We start from the raw sequence: 8309 nt of genomic DNA on the forward strand, positions 1-8309 counted from the left end.
GCAGCAGCGCACTGGGGGAGGAGGGAGTGGGCAGAGAGCCCACTACGGAGCCGCCACCCCTCCCCGGGCATGTTATATGTGCGATCGCCGAGGGCATCTAGTGAGGGACTGTCCTCAGGTCGCCCGAGCTAGACAAGAGCTAAGGTCAAACACTAAGGCCCCCCTAGAGAGGGGACCACCGGGGGGTGAAATCGACGTAGCCCCGACACAAACAAGCTGTGAGAATAATGGCGAGCGAGTGATCTCCACACAGGTTCCAGCAAAAACGCCCACAGAAACGGTGACTCCTGGCGACTGGCTGCGGGAGCTGGTGGCGGGGATCACGGGGGCCACGTCGCTGGTGGAAGGGGAGGTAAACGGAGTGCGTACCCGAATCCTGCTGGACACGGGGGCGGTGGCCTCGCTCGTGAGCGCAGCGCACTGCAGCGCGATCGGGGTCGACGTGCGTCACCTGCAGGCACCGGACCGCGCGCTGCACACGGCGAGCGGAGCCGGAATGGGGCTGCTGGGGAGAGCCACCCTAGAGGTCCGCATAGGCAGCCAGGTGTGCACGCCAGGAGTTCTACGTGTCGAGTGCGTTGTGTCACGAGTGTATCGCAGGCACCGACCTCCTAGAACGGTTGGGACTCAACGTGCAACCCCGCCAGCGATGCGCCACCATGGAGAGCAACGGCGAGCGGATACCATTCCTGGGACGAGAACCAACGCGCCGCCGCTTTGCACCTGTGGCCGCTATCCTGGCGAAGGCAGTCACCATCGGCCCGCTCACCGAGATGCTGGTGCCGGTGGCAACATCCCCCACCGACCCCGCGCTCCGACCATCAGGGGAGGTAATGCTAACTCCTCACCCGGAGTTGGCAAAACGGTATGGGGTTGTGGGATCCGCCACGTTGGTAAACGCAGATGGGGACCGATTGTTTATGCGGATGTTTAACCCCCACAATACCCCAGCGATACTGCGACGGCGCACCCCGATAGCCACAGTACACCCCCTGCACGCACGCCACTCTAACGACTCGGTGTTCGCACTCTGGGCTGAGGACCCCGGTCGTCCTGAGGGTGAGCAGGACCTGGCCTGGCGAGTCGGCCCGACTCCCCGAGCCGAGGTCGTTCCCCTGCTCGACGCGTTACATGTACCATGGGCGGATTTACCTAAGGGAGAGGGCGATCGGTTGCGCGAGTTACTGCGGGAGTATGCCGACGTATTCAGTGAACACGACTCGGACGTGGGTCGGACCGATCTTGTTAAGCACCAAATTGACACCGGTGCAGCCCGACCCATCAAGCTCCCTGCGTACCGAGTGGGCGCACCCGAACGCGCCCAAATCAAAGAGGCAGTTGGGGACATGCTTCGCGATAACATAATTCAGCCCTCGGCGAGCCCCTGGTCAGCCCCAGTGGTACTAGTAACGAAAAAGGATGGGTCAACCCGGTTCTGCGTCGATTACCGTAAACTAAATGCAGTCACGCTCGGCGATGCCTTCCCCATACCCCGCATCGACGACACCTTCGACAGTCTCGCAGGAGCGCGGTATTTTTCCACCCTCGATCTGGCGTCCGGTTACTGGCAGGTGGAGATGACGGAGGAGGATCGGCCAAAAACAGCATTCACCACCCCGATGGGCCTGTTTGAGTTTCGAGTGTTGCCGTTCGGACTCACTAACGCGCCCGCGACGTTCCAGCGGTTGATGGAGTTGGTGATGCGGGGTTTGCAATGGGAACAGTGCCTGATTTACTTGGACGATGTGATAGTGTTCAGTAGATCTTTGTCTGAGCATTGGTCCAGGCTTCGAGAGGTGTTCCAGCGACTGCGAGCGGCTCATCTCAAGCTCAAGCCACGTAAGTGTTACATCGCACAACGCGAGGTGGGGTACCTCGGGCATCGCGTCAGCGAGGCAGGCGTGCGCACCGATCCGGAGAAGGTACGCGCCGTAGTGGAGTGGCCACGGCCAAGGAATCTGACGGAGATCAGATCATTTTTGGGGCTCGCCACCTATTATCGTCGATTTGTAAAGGGATTCAGCGAGATTGCACGCCCCCTCACCCAACTCACCTCCCCTAAGCACCCCTATCAGTGGACGGGGGCCTGCCAGACGGCCTTCACCACTCTCAAAGACCACCTCACCCACGCCCCCACCCTCGCTTTCCCCGATTTTACCACCGATTTTATTTTGGACACCGACGCCTGCAGCAGCGGGCTGGGCGCGGTGTTGTCACAGGTACAGGATGGGACGGAACGAGTCATCGCGTACGCCAGCCGGACCTTGAGTGGGGCCGAGCTGAACTATTGCGTGACCCGCCAAGAGTTGTACGCCGTGATTTTCGCATGCAAACAGTTCCGGCCGTATTTGTACGGCAGGAGATGTCGCGTACGCACTGACCATTATGCTCTGCAGTTTCTTCTTACATTCAAGGAGCCGCGGGGGCAGATGGCCCGGTGGTTGGCGCAGTTGCAGGAGTACAACCTGCAAATCGAGTATCGGGCTGGCCGGACGCATGCAAACGCGGACGCCTTGTCGAGGCGACCCACGGTGTACGCCGAGACGAGGGCGGAGGAGGCCTGCCCGTGTTTCACGGGGGGACGCTGCCGGCAGGCAACGGACCCCCGAGAGGCCGCGGCCACTGACCCCCCCCCAGCGAGAGAGAGTGCAGTGTGCGCCACGGAAACCCTCACAGGTGGCACTGAGGATCCCGTCGACCGCCCGGCAAGCGCGGGACCCGCGGCTCGGGACCCGATTGGACGGATCCAGGAGGACGTCGGCTGCGCCTTCCCGGGCCTAAACGACGAGCAGCTGAGACAGACCCAGCAGCGAGATCCGGATCTGGCGGCAGTGGAGGCGGCACTGCGGGAGGAAAAGAGCGCCCTACCAGGACCCTGGAGCGGTTTGTATGCCCGGTTGTGTGTGCGGAACGGAGTGGTACGGGAGTTAACCGAGGCCGGCCAGCCGGGGTGCATCTGTGTTCCTGCCCAGGTGCGACCCCAGCTGCTACGGCTGGTGCATGACCACCCACTCGGGGGCCACGATGGGGAACGACGTACTCGAGAGACCCTGCGTCGCCAGTATCTCTGGCCCAAATTGGCACAAGACGTGGCGGCCTGGGTACAGGGCTGCCGCGCCTGTCAGCAGTGCGGGCCGAAACCGGCACGATACCAGGTACCCCTAAGGCCGTTCCGCGTCAGCCGCACGAATCAGCTGGTCGGGATCGACCTACAGGGGCCATTCCCGCGATCCCATCGAGGCAACCGATATATCCTAGTCGCAGTAGAGTATTTCACCCGCTACCCCGTGGCAGTGGCCATCCCTGATAAAACGGCCTTGGTGGTGGCCCGGGCATTTGTGGAACACTACGTACTTAAGCACGGGATCCCAGAACGAGTCCTCACCGACCAGGGTAGCGAGTTCGAGGCCGAGTTGTTCCAGGCACTGTGCCGAGAGTTCGGAATCCAGAAGGACCGAACCACAGCGTACCACCCTCAGGCGAACGGGATGGTGGAGCGCATGAATCAGACCTTATCGGGGAAACTCAAACGTATGGCGGCCGCAAATCAACGGGATTGGGATGAACACCTCCCCTACGCCCTTTTCGCCTACGCCACCACCGTACACACGTCGACGGGACAAACCCCGTTTTTAATGATGTTCGGCCGTGAGTCTCGTTTACCCGCAGATCTGCTATTCGGCGTCCCTTCCCCCCAGCCGGAGGAGGGAAGCCGCCCCGTGGAACACCTGTTGGAGACCCTACGAGAAGCCCGAGGCCGAGCATACCCGCAAGGGGAAGCCGCGCATCGGCGGCAGGAACAGGGCACCCGACCCCGCATGGAACCCCCCTTATTCCTGACAGGTGCTAAGGTGTGGCTACACACCCCTCGCGTCGGGGCCGGGCAGGTGGGGAAACTGACGACCTACTGGCGGGGACCCTGGACCGTGGTGCGACAGATCTCCCCCTGGACGGTACTAATTGATGACGGGGAGAGGGGTCGAGAGACGGTGGTCAATGTCCGCCGCTTTAAACCGTGGAAAGCGGCCCCGGCGAGAGAGAACCCCGTCACCCGAAGGCCCCAAAATCCCGGAGTACCCGCATCCCCCGTGCCCGGGGGCCTCGCGCAGTATATGGGCCCCACGGAGCCCAGGGCTCCGAGGGGCCCCGGGCGGGGCCGGGGGCGACGAGGACGGCGACCCTTAAACCCCACCGCTTCTGAGTTTGTTCCCCAGCCCGCAGGTGCCAGAGGCCGAGGGGAGCCGTTGGAATGGAGGAAGAGACCACCGCCGGAGCCCCAGGAGACGGAGCCGCCACCCCCGAGGCCAGCCACAAGGGCCGGGCGAATCCCGCGGACCCCGCGGCGATACCTCGTGGGGGCAACCCAGGCGAGGTGCTCAAGTCAACCCGGGACGGGGACTGGCACCCCGGGGGGCTATGTGGTGCCACAGCGACGGGGCCGCTCTGCCGAGCCAGGGAGCCGCCCGGCTTCCCCACCGCACTGCCCCCCATCACCCGCCCCACATAAGCACACACCCGCACGCATCCCCCCCCCCCCCATAGAGCTGGAAGGGAAGGTTACCTGATCGACCGGTTTTTATCCGAGAGACCCTTATCGGGATTAATTCTCACGGTTTCCGGCGATCAGGGAATTGGATGACCTCCCCCGTGCTACGTGGTACCGCGGCGCTGCTGCCGGCCTTAATATGGTGTGGTCGCGGCGTGGGGCATTCGGCCACCGCGGTTGAGGCGCATTTCCCCCCACACACACCCCCACGAGTCGACGGGGCAAGCAGGGGAGGCACGAGACAGCATGAATAGCGGGGTCACAGGGGCTGTTGCGCATAGTCATGGGGGGTTGGGATAATTGCGCTTGAGCGCGCAGGCCCCATTGTTAGGAAGGGTAAGGGAGTAATTAGGATGTACGCCGCCAACGTCGCTCACTGATTAGCATATCAACAGCGCCTGGGGACTGCCGTGCGCGGGCTTGGGGTGCACGAGCCCATTGTTCAGCGCAGCATCCCCTTTGGAGGTAGGGAGGATAAATAGAGGAGCGCAGAGGGGAAATCGCTCTCTTACTCCAGCGCCAGGCGACCAGACGCAGCTCGAGCCAGCGACCCGGACGTCCGTGCGACGCACCGAGGCACGCGGTTAACACAAGGATCAGCGGACCGCCGTGGACACTTAACAGTGAGTAAGAAGGTGAATTAGAATCATAGCCGATAAATAGGGAATAGGTGCCGGTTTAGTGGAATAGGCCAGCCTCGTCGACTCACTAATTCAACATTAGTTATCAGGTAATAAATCATTAATAGCGAAGCGTGGTCTCGCGTGATCTTGTCGTGCAGTGTGAGCGTGTGGGTGCGCGGTGTGCACAGTGGTTCGCCACGTGAGTGAGCGCTGCGCGGAGCTGAGCGCGCGGGTTGCGCGTGGGTACGCAGTGATTCTGTGGTGCTGCGGCTCGCCTCAGGGGAGCGCTGCGCAGAGCGGTGCGAGAGTGGGTGTCGCGTGTGTTCACTCCGTGTGTGATACAGGTGCGCGAGTATAACGTGAGTTGAGTTGGAGTGCGCGGAGCGGCGTGTGTGTGGGCGTGCGTGCGTAATCGGCGTCCCCCAGGTGCGCGCTCCATAACGTAAGCGGCCAGCAGGCGGCGAGCGCTGCGCAGAGCGGCGCAAGAGTGCGTATCGCGTGTGGAGCTGTATGCGTGTATGCGCGCACGTTCACTACGTGTATAATACGGATGCGCATTGGTAACGTGCCGCACAGGGCTATACTGCGAGCACGGCGTTTGATTGACGATGATGTGCGCACGTATGCTCGCAGCGTGGGGAGCGCGGCGCGAGGCTGTAAATAGTAGGGGTGTCGCGTTCGAATGCCGGCGAAACCGTAGCGGGTAATAGGGAGGTGGGGTAACGTAAACGAATAGGGGATGCAGGCGGGAGGGATCTCGGGGGCTAGCGACCCCCACAAGACACACAGAGACACACACAGAGACACACAGACACACAGAGACACACAGAGACACACACAGAGACACACAGACACACAGAGACACACACAGAGATACACAGACACACAGAGACACACAGAGACACAGAGACACACAGAGAGCTGCAGAGAGCCGCAGGCATCGCGAGACGCACCGGTGCACGTGGGAATGAATTCACAGCCGAGTCGGTGAGATGCAATGGAAGCGACGTTTATTGTTACTCTGAGACACACAGAGACACACAGAGACACACAGTGAGACACAGTGAGACACACAGAGACACACACGGGGGTGGCGGTGGTGGTGTCGGTATTGGCACTGCGCCAGTGATGAAAGCGGCGTTGGTGGTGGAGGTGGCATTGATGATGGTAGCAGCGGTGATGGTGGTTGTGGTGCGGTGGTGGTGGTGTTTGTTGTGCGGTGGTTGTGCTGCGGTGGTGGTTGTGGTTGTGCTGCAGTGGTTGTGGTTGTGGTGAGTGTAACTCTCCAACACGTGGCTTCACGGCGGGGCATCGCGGGTTCATGGGTGACTGAATGGACGAGTGAGGGGACAAGTGACTGAATGGACGAGTGGACAAGTGACTGAATGGACGAGTGAGTGGACAAGTGACTGAATGAACGAGTGAGTGGACAAGTGACTGAATGGACGAGTGAGTGGACAAGTGACTGAATGAACGAGTGAGTGGACAAGTGACTGAATGAACGAGTGAGTGGACAAGTGACTGAATGGATGAGTGAGTGGACAAGTGAATGAATGGATGGACAAGTGAGTGACTGATGTCACGAGTGGACTGACTTGATGAGTGAATGACTGACTGAATGAAAAGAGCCACAGTCTGGAACACACACGCTCATCGTGATCGCCAAGATCACCTCGTCGTCGCACGCACGCACAGACACACACACACAGACGCACACACACACAGCACAGACACACACACAGACGCACACACACAGACGCACATACACAGACACACACACACACAGATGCACACACACAGACGCACACACACACACGCACACACGCACGCGCACTCATCGTAATCGCCAAGATCACCTCGTCGTCACACGCACGCACACACAGACGCACACACAGAGACGCACACATGTCAGATCGGTGGTGGTGGTGGTGTGGGTCACGGGGAGAGTGTGAGTGTGTGTGGGTCACTCAGAGGTCACGGCGGTGGTGTGAGTGTGTGGGGGTCATTCAGAGGTCACGTGGCTAGTGTGTTTGTGGGTCACTCAGAGGTCACGGGGCTGGTGTGTGTGTCGCTCAGAGGTCACGAGGGGGGCGTGGTCGTGCTTAGGTCACGGTGGGCGGGGTCACGTCGCGGGGTCGCGGGGTCACGGGGTCACGAGGTCACATTTCACGGCGCGGGGCAGTCGGCGACGACGCAGCGGCAGCGCTGAGCGACGGCCACGCTGGCGCTCAGCGCTGTGCCGTTGGGGCACAGCAGCGGCACCGACACGAAGGCGGCGGTGGCGGTGCCGGTGATGGTGGCGGTGGCGGTGCCGGTGACGTAGCCGGAGCCGCTCGTCTCCCGGCAACAGGAGCAGCTGCTGCGCCACAGCTGAGGTGGAGCGGCGGTCGCCGTGGAGACCGAGGAGGAGGAGGAGGACCACGGGTTCGGCCTGCAACGAAGGTCAGAAGGTAAAGGTCGGCCCCCAGGTAGCCTCTAGCGGCAGGGCTGTCGGGGGCAAGTGCTGCCGGTAGAAAGTGGGTGTGAGGGTGGTTGGTGTTAATAATGGTGATGACACAATGATGATGACGATGGAACGATGGTGATGGTGTAATCATGGTGACGGTGTGACCACGGTGACGGTGTAGCCACGTGATGGTGTAACGACGGTTACGGTGTAACCATGGTAACTGTGTAACCATGGTGACGGTGTACCACGGCGCCGGTATAACCACGGTGACGGTGTAACCAGGCGACGGTGTAACTACGGTGACGGTGTAACCACGGTGACGGTGTGACGTCTCCGTTGCGCTCACAGGCTGCTCGAGCTGCAGGCCCCACACATTTGGTGACCTCCACGGGCCCCTCGCTGCTGCAGCCGCCCACGCTGACCAGCGTCCACACGCGCTGGGGCTGGCAGATCTCCTGGGGGGCTTCTAGGGGGGGGTAGTGGGGGGGGTGTAGTGGGGGTGGGGGTAGTGGGGTGGGGGTAGTGGGGGTAGGGGGGGGGGGGTAGTGGGGGTGTAGTGGGGGTGGGGGGTGGGGGGTGGGGTGGGGGGTGGGGTGGGGGTGGGGTGTAGTGGGGGTAGTGGGGGTGGTGGGGGGGGGGTAGTGGTAGGGGTGGTAGGGTGGGGGTGTGGGGTGGGGTGTGGTGGGGGGTA

This window comes from Lethenteron reissneri, unplaced genomic scaffold (assembly GCF_015708825.2).
Source record: "Lethenteron reissneri isolate LAM-NWPU_2019-01 unplaced genomic scaffold, ASM1570882v1 scaffold_1639, whole genome shotgun sequence".
In the NCBI taxonomy this organism is placed as follows: domain Eukaryota; kingdom Metazoa; phylum Chordata; class Hyperoartia; order Petromyzontiformes; family Petromyzontidae; genus Lethenteron; species Lethenteron reissneri.